Source organism: Macadamia integrifolia, chromosome 13 (assembly GCF_013358625.1).
Source record: "Macadamia integrifolia cultivar HAES 741 chromosome 13, SCU_Mint_v3, whole genome shotgun sequence".
NCBI classification, from domain to species: domain Eukaryota; kingdom Viridiplantae; phylum Streptophyta; class Magnoliopsida; order Proteales; family Proteaceae; genus Macadamia; species Macadamia integrifolia.
In genome coordinates, this window is record NC_056569.1 from 17623239 (window position 1) to 17640705 (window position 17467).

The following is a 17467-nucleotide window of genomic DNA, read 5'->3' on the forward strand; positions in this document are numbered from 1 at the left end:
TGATAATCGGGTAGAGTTCCGGATAGGAAAAATTATTTTTGGATTTGGATTCGGACAGAGCTTTGGCTAGGGAAGGCTATTTTCAGATTTGGATTCGGACAGGGCTTCGGCTAGGGAAGACTATTTTTGAGCTTAGGTTAAGGTGGAACTCTGGTAAAGCTTCCACTAGGGATAGGCTATGGGAGGGCTAGGCTGAGGCGGCACTTCGGCAGAGCTTCCGCTGGAAATGGCTATTTTTGAAAAGATTCCAAGGGTACTCGGACGGAGCTTCGGCTAGGAACTGCTAATTTTGGAGAGAAATGGATTGACCTAAAAATGGATTAAAGATCCTCAAAGCCCCGAAGAACACTTTAAAGATTTGAACAAAACTCTGGATCATAACAAAGATCTCTTTGTAGACCTGAAGAACCTCAAGTGGGAGGGATTTCTACTTCTGATAAAGATCAAGAACACTCAAAGGGAGGATGCTAAGAACATACTATTTCTAGTAAAAACTGTATTGGACTAAGAACTTGGATTGAAGATCTTCAAAGTCCTGAAGAACACTTTGAAGATCCGAACAAGATTTTGGATCTTGGCGAAGATCGCTCCGAAGTCCCAAAGAAACTCAAAGGTGGAGGGGATGAGGAGAGAGGGCAGAGCTTCACTTCCTAAAGGGGGAGTTGTGGGGTTGTTGTGTTGTGTAAAATCCAAAGGACGGGGTATTTATAGGATTTTTGGGCCAATGGGGAAGAGAGAAAATTTTTAACTAATGGGTAAAAAGGGGGTTTTTGGACTAGAGTGGGTAAAAATGGGTTTTGACCAATGGGCTAAAGGGGATTCTTGGACTAAAGTGGGTAAAAAGGGTTTTTAACTAATGGGCAAAAAAAATGTTTTGTGGACTAATGGGAGGAGAGAGAGTTTTTAGCAAAAAGTGGATTTTTGGACTAAAGTCGGTGAAGAGGAAATCTCTTCACCCACAAGGCTAGTGGAACACCAATCCTGGCCATTGATGGCAGCACACAAGTTGGGTTGAAGTGCACGAGGCATGGCTAGCACAGTCGCATGGGATGGCAGGCAATGTGCACAGGGTGTGCGGGCAGTGGTACATAGCTGGGTACAAGCTAGGCACAAGGGTGTGCGAGCAGTGGCATGGGTGTGCAGGGCAGCATGCGTATGGTGCAGGAAAGGGTGCTGCCAGTAGCCAGTGGAGGAGCCAGCAGCAGCTAGTGGGGGCACTAGCAGCAGCCAGCAGGGGAGCCAACAGTAGCCAGTAGGGGTGCTAGCAACAGCCAGTGGGCGTGCGGGTAGTAGCTAGTGGACACATGGGCAATAGCCAGTGGGGGCGTTGGCAGCAGCTAGTGGACACGCGGGCAATAGCCAGCAGGGGGTGCTTACATGCGGGCTAGGCAGCAGCCAACGGGGGCATGTGCATGCCGATTAGGCAGTAGCTAGCACCCGCAGCATGTGTGAGGACTGGCTTGCTAGCCAGCGCGTGCAATGCACACACAATCTTATAATTTTCTGGTGATGATTACTGGAAATCCAATAGTCTAACTTTAACGTGCCATATATCGTTGGAATCATATTTTCGAGCACTATCCATCTGTATGGTCATCTTAACCATATTCCTTCATTTATAAAAATTCAAATTTGGACCCTCTTCTCTCCCGCGTGGAGATTTCTAGGGATTTCAAGTAGGGGATGAATTTGGGGCATTTGAGTAGGTAGGGAATTTTTTTCTAGGTTTTCAATAGGCTTGCCAGTGTGCTATACACACGGGAAAGTGTAATTTTTCAGGGATGATTGTGGGAGGTCCAACGGCCCGATTTTGACTTACCATATATCATCGGAATCATATTTTTGAGCACTATCAATCTGTACAGTCATCTTGACCAGATTTCTTCGTAGATAAAAAGTCAAATTTGGACCCTCTTCTCTCCTGCACGGGGATTTCTAGGGTTTTCAGATAGGTGGGAAATGTTTCAGTTTGTCTTAGTCAATCATCATCTCTGTTGATCGAAAGTCAAGATTCATAAGTCGCGTCCAAGATCTGCTTTTCATTATAGCCGGAGGAGGGTGACAAAATTGGTTGTCTACAACTCATTATCTATGTTCTGTTTTTCAATATTTTGAAACTTGTGGGGGATTGTTGTATTTATTTATATTTAGTGTCAAAGTTTCTAAATATTTATCGTACCAAGGATGGGTGAGGGTTTAGGTCTACACCTATATAGGGTGTACTGACACACTTATATGTGTATGAGGACACTTGTATACATACAGGCACATGTAAAGGGATGCCTGTACACATACAAACACATATGTATATAAATAGATATACCCATATGTGAAAAGGTACTCTGTCTATATATTCTATAGATGGTCTAAAAATTTGACAGGGGCTTTTTTAGCAAGTGCTTTTGTTTCTCCCACTCTATATTTTGTTTTTTGAAGTTTCTCTGTCTGATAATGAGTCTAGCCTTCGAACTTCCCTGTGTAATCACATATTGGAGTGCACCTTATGTGATTGGGAGTTGTTTTATCATAGAGGTATAAATGCAATGGTCAACCCAGTTGCACAATTAGGGGCGTTTAAAAACCTTGAGGATAGTATCATTTTGATACGACTCAACTCAAATTCTATTTGTTCCTGATTCAAGAAAAAAGATTATTATGATGCTGTGAATTTGCACATCATCAGATGCAATTACAAAATATCCGGATAAGTCTTATACTTTGCCCATATTTATTTTCTAACAGTTTGTGATCAAATCCTTGAGCTTCTATTAGTTGCAGTGTTTGATAAGAAAGTATGGTCCCTCACAAAGTTGGGTCAATTTACAGTGGATCAGATTGGAAAGGCATCAGACATAAGAACACTTTCCAAGGTTGGGTTAATTTGGTGTGGCTGAAAGGTTGCACCTTAGATTCTCTTTATTTGGATGGCGGATGAGCCATGGGCACTCTCCCGCTGATGATCAAGTCCATAAACGCATGGTGCCTATGATCTCTAAGTGTGAGTTGTCCCATTAAGAATCCCTAACCCATCTTTTGCTAAAATGTGATTTCAGTATTAGTGTATGGAAGGAGCTAATGTCTCTTTTTAATGTCAACTGGGGAGTCTCCCATCTATTGAGAAATTGTTACACCCGTGCCCTGACCCAGTCTAATTTGAACTATTGTGATAGGTCTCAGACCAGAAGTCGGAAGTATAATCGGGTTTTGGCTTGTGGCTACCCATTGCTAAAGGGGAAGGGATGACCCCACATGTTCATTCATCGCTTGTGAGTCCAACTGGAGGGGATTTGTACCTTCCAATCCCAAATGGTAAATGACCTGACACCCCACACCTGAATCCCGGTGCACAATAAAATTGCTAGAAGACTACGAACACAGCCTAGGGCAACTACCAGTGCGAGACCAATTGGAAGTCAGCAAGCAGTCAAGACATTCTACTATCTTGACCACCGAAAATAGCCTGGGCATGAATCCGGTGACTATTTCAGGTGACCAATCAGGTTGTTGGTTCGGTCCCGATGCCTATGGGTCCCATCGCCCATATTGTGGACAGTCCCGAATGATCCCAAATCCTCCCCCATACCTTCCTCTTGACATAAACATTCTATGGACCAAAGTGATCAGGTCCACAATCCCCGAAAGTCAGATTAACCCGTTCGGACCTGACTAGTGCCAAACCAAATAGACCCTAAGGCCTGTTTTACCATATAAGTGGAAATGGGGATTCATTTCCTCATTTCTCACTTGTGCACAAATGTGGGAGAGGAGAAAAGAAGAGGAAGAATTAGAAAGAATACGAAGGGAAGGACTCACCTTGGTGCCAGCTACCCGCCTAGTTGCCAGAATCCCTACCGGAGGTAAGTACAACTTCTTCTACTACTCTCTCTCTTCATTTTAACATAGGGCAAGCTAGGTATAGGAGTAATCTTAGGCCACAAACCATGTTGAGCGCAGGGATTGCGTGTTTCACCTCCTAGGTGCCATTGTCGAGCTCAATTCGAGTCCAGTGAGCTCCAGTAACAAGATTGACCATATGACCACCTAAGGTTTTGATCGTTTGATCGACGTATCTCCCAAATGGCTTGGTGGAATCGGGATTTTATTAGGTCATAGTGATGCTAGGAGCATCCCCACAAACTCCACTGAATAAATCCCGGTGATCGGGCCCAAGCCAGAAATCCCCAATTCACCTGGGCAGTTCTGTACTGCCATCGAAAATAATCCACTGAAAACACTGGGTCTACTTTCGATGGGCTGTTTTCGGTGACTACCCGAGCCTTAGGTGCTCTCTATGATGTCCATTGGAAACAACACTGATATTTCCTGTGGATAGTGTCTGTTTCTGGTGACATTATTGTCACGGTGGGACTTTACCTATACCCTTTTGGGGTGACCCTTGTGGGCCCCTCCTAATGTTCCCGACACGTATTAGTGTTTGGTTACCCTTGTGTCTAGGACAGTGACGCGCACGTACCCTGAGGTAGAATTTGAATTGAAGATAGGCATAGAGATAACTTCTCGGCCCAATGGGGAATGGGAAAGAGGCCTATGGGGGCTATTGACTCCAGGGGAGGTAGCAAACCCTTCCGAGTGCCTTATATCAACCCAACACCAGTACAGTTCAAGAAGCCTTAGGCTAGCCAGACTTCTTAGTCCTCCCGTTCTAGTACCGTGTCTCAATCTGTGGGGTCGAGCCCAAGGTGTTTCCAATGTGATCAGTCGGGCCACCTAACAAGGACTTGCCCCCATTAGAGGCTGGGTGAAGCACCCTACACCTTGCCACCTAGGCCCCAGCAGACCTATGCAGCCACCAGATCAACATAGCCCTCACAGGGCCAGAGACCACAAGGAAGGGTGTTTTCCATGCCTGCTGAAGATGCAGAGGCTACACCCGGTATAGTGACAGGTCCATTATTGATATCATTATTGCCTGCACATGTGTTATTTGACTCAGGAGCCTCGCATTTGTTTGTATCACCGACATTTGCAAAGAAGATGGGAATTCCACCTAAAGAATTGACTCAATGTTTGGCAGTGAGTACCCCTATAGGAAGTGTAGTAGGTCTGAACTATGTATATGAGCCTTGTCCATTGACTATAGGTGGACATGAGTTGAATGCTCACTTGATTGAGTTGACGTGATTCTAGGGATGGACTGGTTGTCCGCATACAAAGCCAGTGTGCTATGTGCAGCAAAGGTGATCATTTTCAGACCTCGTGACGAGGATAAGTTTGTATTTCAAGGGGATAAGCCCAAGAAACCTAAGAAGGTTATCATATCAGTACTCCAGATGAAGAAACTACTAGATAAAGGATGTCAAGGCTACTTAGAATCTGTGATGGATACTGAGATAGAGATTAGGCCATTGACCAAGCTAGATGTGGAGAGGGAATTTTTTGATGTATTCCCGAATGACTTGATAGGTCTACCCCCGGACCGAGAGAGAGTTTGTTATAGATCTACTCCCCGACTCAGCATTAGTGTCAAAAGCCCCAATCGCATGGCCCCCACAGAACTGAAGGAATTACAGGTGCAACTTCAGGATCTTCTGAAGAAGGGATTCATTAGATCTAGTGTGTCTCCATAGGGAGCATTGGTACTATTCGTCAAGAAGAAGGATGGAAGTATAAGGCTATGCATTGATTACGGAGAGCTTAACAAGCTAATAATCAAGAGCCGGTATCCTTTTCCAGGAATAGATTATTTATTTGATCAGTTGCAGGGTACCAAGGTATTCTTCAAGATTGACCTTAGATCAGGCTACCACCAGCTTAGGATCAAGGATAGTGATGTCAGCAAGACAACCTTCAGATTAAGGAATGGACATTATGAGTTATTGGTGATGTCATTTGGGTTGACCAATGCACCGGCTACATTTGTGGATTTGATGAACCGGGTATTCCAGAATGTCTTAGACAAGTTTGTGATCATATTCATTGATAACATTTTGGTTTACTTCAAGAGTGCAAAAGAATATGCTGTTCACCTGAGGTTAGTACTGCAGCATCTGAGAGAGAAACAATTCATGCCAAATTCAGCAAGTGTGAGTTCTAGTTGTCATAGGTGGCATTCCTAGGCCACATTATTTTAGATAAGGGCATAGAGGTTGAACCAGCCAAGGTGAAAGCAGTCCTAGAATGGGAGACTCCCAAGAGTGTGGTAGACATACGAAGTTTTTTGGGATTGGTCGGATACTACAGGAGGTTTATTGAGAATTTCTCCCGTATTGCTACCCTAATGACCCGACTCACACTCAAGGGTGTGAAATTTGAGTGGTCTGATGCTTATGAAAAGAGCTTCAAGGAGCTAAAGTAAAGATTGGTATCAGCTCCAGTTTTGACTATTCCGACTGGTACAGGTGGTATGGTTGTGTATAGTGATGCGTCCAAACTGGGATTGGGTTATGTATTGATACAGCATGAGAAGGTCATTGCCTATGCATCCCGCCAGCTGAAGGATTATAAGAAGAACTACCCCACCCATGACTTGGAGTTGGCAGCAGTGATTTTTCCACTGAAAATCTGGAGACATTATTCGTATGTTGAGATGAGTGAGATCTACAATGACCATATGAGCCTCAAGTACTTCTTCACCCAAAAGGATCTCAACAAGAGACAGAGGCATTGGTTGGATTTGATGAAGGACTATAACTGTATTATCCACTATCACCCAGGAAAGGCCAATGTGGTAGTTGATGCACTTAGTTGAAAATCCCAGTCACTGACCCTTGCATCACTGACCACCAATGAGCATCTCACAGAGGAAGCTATGAAACTGGATTTGGAGCTACTAGTGGACGGTGGCACCTTATCACTATCGGCAATTGTGGCACAACCTAGTCTGGTGGATAGAATCACTACAGCGTAGGGTACTGATGTAGAGTAGCAGAAGCTGATAACAAAATACAAGGAAGGGACCTAGAAGGACCCGAATTTCTCTTTAACTGAAGGAGGAATCCTCAAATTAAAGGGAAGATTGTGTGTGCCTAGTGATGGTGATTTGAGAGATACAGTTTTGAGAGAGGTATATAGCTCTCCATATTCCATTCACCCCAGCAGCACCAAAATGTAAAAGCATCTCAAGGGTTCCTACTAGTGAAAGGGAATAAAGAATGATGTGGCCAGACATGTGTCTAGATGCCTCACATGCCAGCAAGTCAAGGCTGAACGACAAAGGCCCCATGATTTATTATAGTCACTACCTATTCCAGAGTGGAAATAGGAAAATATTACATGGACTTTGTCACAGGCCTACCCCACACTCAGAAGGGTATAGATGTCATTTGGGTAGTTGTGGACCACTTGACCAAGGCAGCTCACTTCATCCCAATCAATGTCACATTTTCAATGGATAAGTTGGCCAAGTTATATATTGACAACATCATCTAGTTGCATGGTGTTTTGGTTAGCATTATCTCTGATCGAGATCCTAGGTTCACTTCTAAGTTATGGACATGTGTGCAGAAGGCTATGGACATACAGTTGAATTTCAGCACAACATTTCACCCACAGACGATGGTCAGTCAGAGAGGACTATCCAAACATTAGAGGACCTACTTCGAGTGTGTGCCTTGGATATGAGTTACAGTTGGATGAGCACATTTCACTTATTGAGTTCTCCTACAACAACAGTTACCAGGCCACCATCGAAATGTCTCCATTTGAAGCACAGTATGGCAGGAAGTGCTAGACTGCACTCTATTAGGATGAGGTTGGTGAGCAGCATATTCTGGGTCCAGACTTGATATAGGCTACCATTGAAAAGGTAAATGTGATCAGAGAGAGAATTAAAGTAGCTCAGTCCAAGCAAAAGAGCTCTGCGGATGTCAGGAGAAAGCATCTGAAATTTGGAGTTAGAGACAAGGTGTTCTTGCAGATCTCCCTAGTAAAAGGAGTAATGCGGTTTGATAAGAAGGAAAAGCTAAGCCGAGATTTATGGGACTATACGATATGCTAGAAAGGATCGGACTGGTGACTTACAGGATAGCTTTATGACCACAGCTGGAGAGCACACATAACAACTTCTATGTATCCATGTTGGGGAAGTACATTCCTAACCCCACTCACGTCTTGACTTACATACCCTGTGAGTTGGACAAGGACCTTGCCTATATGAAAGATTCAGAGAAGAATGTTGACCAGAAGGACTATGTTCTCTACAACCGCATTGTTTCCTTCGTCAAAGTGAAATGGATAAACCACCCTAAATAGGAAGCATCCTGGGAGTGGGATGATGAGATGATGAAGCAGTATCCTGGATTGTTTGATTTACAAGGTATGTTCAATTTCGAGGATGAAATTCTTGTAAGGTGGGGGAATGTTACACCCGTGCCCTGACCCGGTCTAATTTGAACTGTTGTGATAGGTCTTGGACTGGAAGTTAGAAGTACACTCAGGTTTTGGTTTGCGGCCACCCATTTTTGAAGGGGAGGGGATGACCCCACATGTTTGTGCATCACTTGCTAGTCCAACTATAGGGGATTCATACCTTCTGATCTCAAACGGTAAGTGACCTGACACCCCACACCTATATCCCAGTATATAACAAAATTACCAAAAGACTATGAACACAGCCTAGGGCAACTAACAGTGCGAGATCAATTATAGGACAACAAGCAGTTAAGACAGCAGACTGTCTTGACCACCGAAAATATGTCATCGACAATAGCTTGGGCTTGAATCTAGTGACTATTTTCAATGACCAATCAGGTTACTGGTTGGGTCCTGATGCCCATGGGTCCCACCGCCTGCATCGTGGAGAGCCCCAAATGATCCTAAATCCTCCCTCATACCTTCCTCTTGACATAAACATTCTATGGACTGAAATGGTCAGGTCCACGATCCCTGGAAGTCAAATTAACCTGTTTGGACCCGACTAGTGGCAAGCCAAACAGAACCTAAGGCCTGTTTTACCATATAAGTGGAAATGAGGATTCATTTCCTCATTTCTCACCTGTGCACAAATGTGGAGAGGAGAAAAGAAGAGGAAGGGAAGGACTCACCTTGGTGCCGGCTACCCACCTAGTTATCGGAATCCCTGCTGGAGGTAAGTGCAACCTCTTCTACTACTCTCTCTTCATTTAACCTAGGGCAAACTAGGTATAGGAGTAATCTTGGGCCACAAACCATGTTGAGCTCGGGGATTGTGCGTTTCACCTCCCCGGTTCCATTACCGAGCTCAAACCCAGTCTGGTGAGCTTTGGCAACAAGATTGATCATATGACCACGTAGGGCTTTGATCGTTTGATTGACGGATCTCCCAAACAATTGGTTGGAATCAGGATTTTATTAACTTATAGTGATGCTAGGAGCATCCCGACAAACTCCACAGAATAAATCCTGGTGATCGGGCTCAAGCCAAAAAGCCCTAATTCATCTGGGCAGTTCTATACTGCCACTGGAAATAAGCCATCGACAACACTAGGTCTGCTTTCGATGGGCTATTTTTGGTGACCACCAGAGTCTTAGGTGCTCTCTGTGATGTCCACCGGAAACAGCACTAATATTTCTGGTGGACAATGTCAATTTTCGGTGACATTACAATCACTGTGGGACTTTACCTATACCCTTTGGGGGTGACCCATATGGGCCCCTCCTGATGTTCCTAACACGTATTGACGTTCGATTACCCTTGTGTCTAGGACAGTGACGCACACATACCGTGAGGCCAAAATTGAATCGAACGACTAGTGGCCATACATGAACCCTAATCCGCACGAGCCTAATCAAGGTGAGGGATGGTTGCTTTTATTTTGGGAATGTTTATTTATCTAGAATTGCTCACATGTGTAGAGTTTTACATGTTTAATTATATTGCTCACATGAAGACAATGTTCTATCATATGATACATTTTTATGAATAAGATATGAAATGTTTATGGATATATATGGTGGGATCCGGTGTGGCCGAGGTGGTACCAGTACCATGATCACCGCTTGATTGTTGTATGTATAAAATGGAATCCAGTGTAGCTGAGGTGGTACCGGTACCATAATTATCGTATGTCTATTGCATTCATGCATTGATTATGTGCATTAGAGTTAGTTGTAGTCATAGATTACACTTTGTGGCCGATGTGTTACAGATATCGTGTACTCTGGGACTGCATTTGGAAATGGATACACTTCGTGGCCGATGGGGATACCGGTGTTGCGTAGTCCATACTCGACTGTTATTATGCATGCTAGATTTGGTAAACAGTCGTGGATTACACTTTATGGCCGAGGTGTTACCGGTATCATGTATCCTGAGACTGTACTTAGAGATGGATTATACTTTGTGGCCAATGTGTTCTTGGTATCGTGTAATTCATACTAATTGTATCACTATGAAGGTATGTAGAATAATTGTGGTTAAGTATTACTCCCTATGCTATGAACCCTTGCCAACAAGGGTAAGGTGTTGGATAACCCATTTGTGGTATGTTCGATGTACCTTTCTAGAATGCCACACTCGTAGTACGATATGATTGTTGTCGGAGACAGGAACTTATTCGGCTTGGCCGATGTGTTATCGGTGTCGTGACTACCAGGAGGGGGTTATCAGGGGTTTTCTGGGTGACCCATGGTCGCATATGGGGACCGACAGGCTTTTAATCATGGCTAGGGTTTGTATCGATGTGTAGTCGATGGCAGTTCTGGGACTAGGGATACAACCTAATGTGATGTAGTAGCATTTACCAAACTAAGTTGTATTGTTAGGTGGATAATAAAATAAATGAATTGCATCACAAACATCATGGACTATGTGTTTTATTTCTATATTCATACATCATGAATTATGTATGTGCTTGCCTTTGCTTGGTTGTGCATGAATCCCACCCCTCACTTAGTGAGTTGGAAAGCTCACCCCACGTATATATCCCCTTTTAGATGATGATGCAGGTACGATCGTGTCAATGGTTTGTGACTCTCTTTCCTCTGGGCCCGAGTATGGAGTGAGCGACTGATGGATGCCGGAAGCTGGGGAGCACGACCAAGATTGTGCCATTGATGTTTGTGCATACACGGCACCATGAGGTGTTGGGCGTATTTTTGTTATTTTGATACAAATTGTGGATAGTATACTTTTAAACTTGATAGTTATAAGTCTTGGATAATTGTAACAGATAAATCGGTTATGGATATTTACAGTATCGCTAGATGTTTTTCCCCATTTTATTTATGACTCCAATATATTACTTTGATTTCGCTGCTATTGGTTGGTTTGTGATGTGAGATTGTGAATCGTTAAGGTACTGCGATCAGAGATCCTAGTAGGTTTGTAAGACGGGTAAGTATCTTACTCACACCATCGGTATTCTTACATAGTATATTGGGTCTACTGGAAGTGGGGTGTGACAGAAGCTATTTTTGTGGTGGGGTGGGAAGCCAATGCTGTCCATTTGCGACAAGTCTGGCCAGCTCTAGTAATTTTTATTCACTTCCATCTTTGGAAGAAAAGAAACAACAAGAGGCATGATAACAGGAGCAACTCACACTAGTTACTGGTCAAGGTGGTATAGAGCGATCTGGTAGAATTCTTCTCATCTTTGGCATCTGTAAATGTGAATTTAAACTCTGATTTTTTATTATCTAGACAACTACAACTCAAATTTGTCCCTATAAGGGTACCAAAAAACATTGAACTTATTTGGCAGCCTCCATAGTAGGGTTTCATCAAGTTGAACATTGATGGTTCGTCTCTACGAAACTTAGGCCGATGAAGATCAAGTGGTGTTTTTAGTGACAACTGTGGCATGCCTATTAGATGTATTGCAAATTTTGAGGGAATCTCTATGAACTTTGTTGCAGAGTTTGTGGCCTTTGTCATGGGTATCCACCAAGCAATGGTAATGAATTTGAGGTAGCTCTAGATTGAATGTGGTTCTCAATCTGCGGTGCTATGCATTCATTACCACAACATTCCATAGAGAATCCAACAAAAATGGTGGTTTTGTAAAGATATCTTGGATAGCTCCTTATGAACTGTTCCTCACTATTTCGTGAGGCTAACAATGTTGCATCTACAACAAAATGGGATACCCAGATATAGATTCACATAATCTAGTTTCTTGTTATATCTCTTTGATTTGGTTGCTTTTTCGCTAATGGCCATGTTGAAGGTGGATTACCAACCCAATGTTGATGTAATCTCAAATTCTTTCTCCTCTTTTAATAAAGTCTAGTTATGGATTCTTAGAAAAAATGTAGTTAGCATTTAGTCCGCTTGGATATTTAACATCAATGTTTTGGGATAATTGCAGGCCCATCACATCACATCACATCATTCTACAATATTATCCAATTACAACTTGTATCCCTTTTTTTCTTTCTTTTTTAATATCCATCAAACCCAATTTATACAGATTACTATAAAAAGAAAATTTTAATTAAAAAAAACCCCAATTTATATAGTTTAAATAAATTAAGTTGTATCAATTTAATTTGGGCGATTGGTAGTACTTAAGGTTAGATTTGAAATTGTTAGCAATTAGGGATAATACTAGGTATTTGGTTCATATGGTTATCAGATGGTGTATTTAAAGAATGTGATTTCAAAGTACAAATGTTAGTGTTCATATTGAGTATGTATAGAATAGGATCACTTGAGAATTTGCTATGCATTACTATTAAAATTGTAGGAAATAAGATTCTTTATAGCACTTCGTTTCATTTTGGTACCCAAATTTGAAAGGTGTAGTCAAATATTGTGTGTTTTGGTGTACCAATGGTTGATTCATCCCTAATTATTGGTGTGCTGGATTTATAATGTTTGTCTATGAATGGAAGAAATTCTCAACAAGGAATCTACTTTCTTAATAGGGTTAATATATATATATATATATAGAGAGAGAGAGAGAGAGAGAGTTACGATGAGCCAAAATTTTCTAACTAAGTAAAGCTTATTGTGCCCAATCAATTATAAAAATTCTTTGAATAAGGTTTTTCAATGAACTAAGGTGGTAATAATTTTTAATTCTATTCCTGAAACTTTGCTATGTGATAATCTCAAGTGGAGGATGAAAATGCAGTACAACTATTACTTTGGATCCTTATAAGTATGTATTTTCATTTATTAAGATTAATTTTGACTCACATACACAAGCTTTGTTAGGCACACCTAATAGGATCATACTTAGCTTGTTAATTGTACAAGGATACTAAATGATCATATCTATAGATAAGTAGCTACCAAAAAGAACTTTTCAATGTAAGTTTTTCTTTCTCCTTTCAAACAATTTTTGGTGGACTCTCCCACATCTCCATGCATTAGTATCTTTGGCATCTTCTTCACATATTTGTGGGTCAGGCTTTTGAACCAAGTGAGCATATATAGATCCTTTGCTGTTTTTTTTTTTTTTTCATGCAAGTGTAGTTCAAAGTGTACCCATTTCATCCCTATGAGCAAATCACTCTCTCTCACCTCGTAATTTTGGTTTACCTATTCATTAACCAATCAAATACTTGGTTAGATTATTACTTAAACCTCAATTTTTGAGTTGGGTTTGGTGTGAAAACCCCTCCCTGTTGTACTCGACAATCATTAAGAGAGGGGGTGAATCAGTGAGTCTAATTATGATCCCCTAAGTCTGCCTGAATACTAACTTGGCAAACCTTGTAGTACATGTCCCTATTTGCACATACTTGTATGCACACTCATCCTCTCATAGGCACTTTAAAGTGTGCACACTCATTCTACATTCCACGCACTTAAATAGTATACAAAGAAAACAAGAAACGCACCCACAATACAAGGATTTTTGTGAGGTTCGGCAAGATTCCTTCGTCCCTAGAGTAGTGCATGTAAAGGCTTCATACATACTCAATACACTACTTTAACTGCTCCTACAGTTGGGAGCACTCACACCTAGTTTTCTCAACTCATAATTGAGATGGGACACGCAGTGCCAGTACAACCTGCAACACCTACTGCAAGGGAGCACCCACTAAGCACCCAGTACATAATATAGTTAAATTTGGAGCTTATACACAATACCTACAATCAAGCTCTACCTAACATGTATACATCAACAACTACAGCTAACATGCATTAAATGTAACAGACAACATGTAAATAAAAGCTAGGGTCAGGGAATCTCATAACCAGTTCGTTAGAGTTCTCAAAGTTGTCTCTGACCACAACCTCTACACATTGGAATCTTCAATTCCCCTCTAGGATAGGTAACTTGAACCTTCAAGTGAGCTCATCATGGCCATGGCATCTCACAAGTCTTCTTGCACTTAAATGCATAATACAACCACCTCAACCTATCTTTTCTCACCTTTCCTCTTCTCTCCTTGGTTTGGAATGAAAGGTCCATCAATAAGGCTCAACTACCTCTTCTACCTCTCTTTAATGCAGTAAAGACAACAACCATATAGCATTTAATCTTATACAAAGGCCAACAATGGAGGGTGAGCTTCTCTTTGAAAATCCATGGTCTCCCTCTCACAGAAAATCAGTTTTCTTGCTTCCAAAAGATAGAGCACGAAATTTTATGAGATAATGCAACTTAATTGGATGGACCAATTTGGCACTAGGGTTATGAAGTTATGACCTCTCAAAGTTGGACCAACTAGAAAGCTCTATTTACAATCTTCGTAGGACCAACCTGGGGTGTGCTGGCGACATAGGCAAGGATAGCATAATCTAAGCCATTGTTTTGGTCAAAATAGGCTCCTTTAATATGTTCCACACGATCACAATAGCAGGCAATTAAGATGGGCCTTTAATCCGGTAACGCAAGCATGATGCATGTCTTGATGCAGCTATCGATGCTAATGTCAAGCCACAAATTTGTTGTTGATAATGATTGGCTGGCTCAACGCTAATCTTGGATGGCTGTCGGCAACTCTTCAAAAAGGTGAAACTGCTGATGGCCGTGAGATTGGTGTCTTGAAAATCATATCTTTCGAGATCTTTTAAAAAGGAATCTCCAGCGCTAGTTTAACAAACGTGCTTTGCACATGAGTGATAGATGATTCCATGATATATTGCACCATCACCCAAGATGTGCCCAACCATTACAGAGGCCCACGATGACATCTTCAATGTCGGGTCTCAGCACAAAACTCACGAGCCATACGATCAACACCTAGGCAATGTGGCCCACTTCCAGCCCTTGAGCAGGGATCCTTTATTCTTCTTTAATAACACCCAGCCTCTTCTTCAAACTTGTGTGCTAAAAGCCCCCAATAGTCCAACTCTTAATAATTGCACAAAATTTCCTCTCCTCAAACAAAAAAATGCCAAAAATACCTTCCATCACCGAGAGCTTTTGGCACTTTTCAAAATTAGTTTTTCTAACTGGCTCCAAGAAACGTCCATAACTCCTTTATAAGATTTCGGATCAAGATGAAACAAAAAGCATTATGACCATGACTCACCGCCGTACAACTTTCTAAAAGACCCGATTGCCAGACTTAGCCATGTAAAAAGATTATATTACCCCTGAACCTTTTGGATGTCATAGCTTCCTTAGATGAAATTGAAACAAGATAAAACCAAGTGCATTGAAAAGATTGGATTTTTCTCGCAAGGTTATATAGAGGGCTTGTCTTCTATAAAAGTCATTTTCAACACCAAAGCTGTTCCGACTGCCAAATAAGAGAGTTTTTGCATGTGGATGCCATAACATCTTCATACGATATCAGAATGGGATAAAATTAGGTGCGCTGGTGTAGACACCTAATTTTTTCATCCACTCCCTATTATGATGATTTACAGGATATGGACATGATATATGCTTTCCATCAATAGAGAAGATGTCTTTTTAGGAAACCTGGATCCGACTCAAAAAACATGTCCCTGTCCCAAGACCTAAACCTAAAACTTGAAACCCAAAACCCTAACTTAAACATGTATGAGTACCCTCCAGAAGTGCGGGAATGGTATTCCAAACATCCCCAAGGGAGCAATAGGGCGAAAATCCTTCCTCAAGAACCCTCAATCATTTTGGGCCAAAAAGAGACTCGACACCCATACTGATGGCTACTACTCGAAAACACAATCTGATGATGTATGATACACTAAGATCAGGCCACCAGATCTCTTGGAATCGCTTCTAGAACTCATGGGTATTGTGGGCGACCAGATCGATATCAAATTGATCATAGGAATATTCCCTTCCTCACAACGCTGTGAAGAAATTGGCAGCCTAAAAAAAGTTGTGACCTTGTAAGAAAACTAGTAGGCCCATAGGACTCGCTTCCCCACGAGAATTGGTAGCCCTATAAAAACCTCATAATTGCTATAGGCCCAAAACTGGCAGCCTCGCAAGAATTTTTCCCTTTGGGTCTGAAAACCTATAAATATGGGACTATTCACTCATCCCATAGAGGAATCTTCACCAACGAGCTAGCCCCTTCTAAGTGTCTTATTGCATAGGGAGAGCACCCCAACCCCTATTTCGACCCAAATTCTAGCCTTTACAAGTTGAAGCTTTGTTGGAATACTTGCCCAATTTCATCCTTTGTAAGTCGAACCTCTACCTAAGTGTCCAGAAGAATTGGGAAAGGTTGCAAGAAAACCATAACCTTCGAAGAAGGAAGGCTAATGATCAAGAGCACTTCTGCCTGAGCTGGGAGAACACTCGATAAAGTCCACATCTAGTACGACAGGGGCCACCCCTCTTGTCCTAAATCAAGGGTCAAGCATCGGTATAATTCCTCAACTCAATAGAGAGAATGTAGATTCTCAATTCATATGTGGTAGTGTACATAGTAGTGTAATAATAACTTAGCCATGCATGCGGTATATGATTAATTAGATGAGAATGTTCGTTTTTAAGCATTTAGTAGGAAGATCGATTGAACCGAGTGGAACGGGTGCCTGATACCTTCTCAGCCCATAACTTGACACTTACCCGTATCTCTGGACTAGATCAAGGGACCCTTTCCTTATGGATCGGGCCCACCTATAGTGTCCCAGGCCCTAACCCTAGGTGGTGACTCCAAACCTTATGTTTCTGAATCCTCGATATTACACTATCATCAACAACCCTTTCTAGAAAAAGAATAGACCCCTAAGGGGAATAGGGAGAGACTCCGTGAAGCAGACTACCACGTATCTTTGAGTGGGGATGCAATAGTGCGGGTCTTGAGGATGCCTATCAAAGAGGGCCAAATTTGGCTATTATCCTTAAAAAACTAGATGCCATCATTAAATGCAAGAACATTCTCCCCTCACAATCATTTGTTTGAAAACATATTTGGTAAACCCATGTTTGTAATTATATATACTAACTGCATCATGCATCGTGCTTGAAATGAAATCATTTGACGAGAGTACTCCTTGTAGTGCCAAGCACCCCCATCGATGTCAGAGAATGACATACTAAGAACTCTGGGATCAGATGATAGTCGCTTCCTATGCAAGAATTCTTAGGGCCCATTTGATAACGTTTCTTCCGTTTCTATTTTAAGAAACGGCAAAAACATAAATTTTAGTTTCTAGAAACAAAAACAGAATTGAAGGTGTTTGATA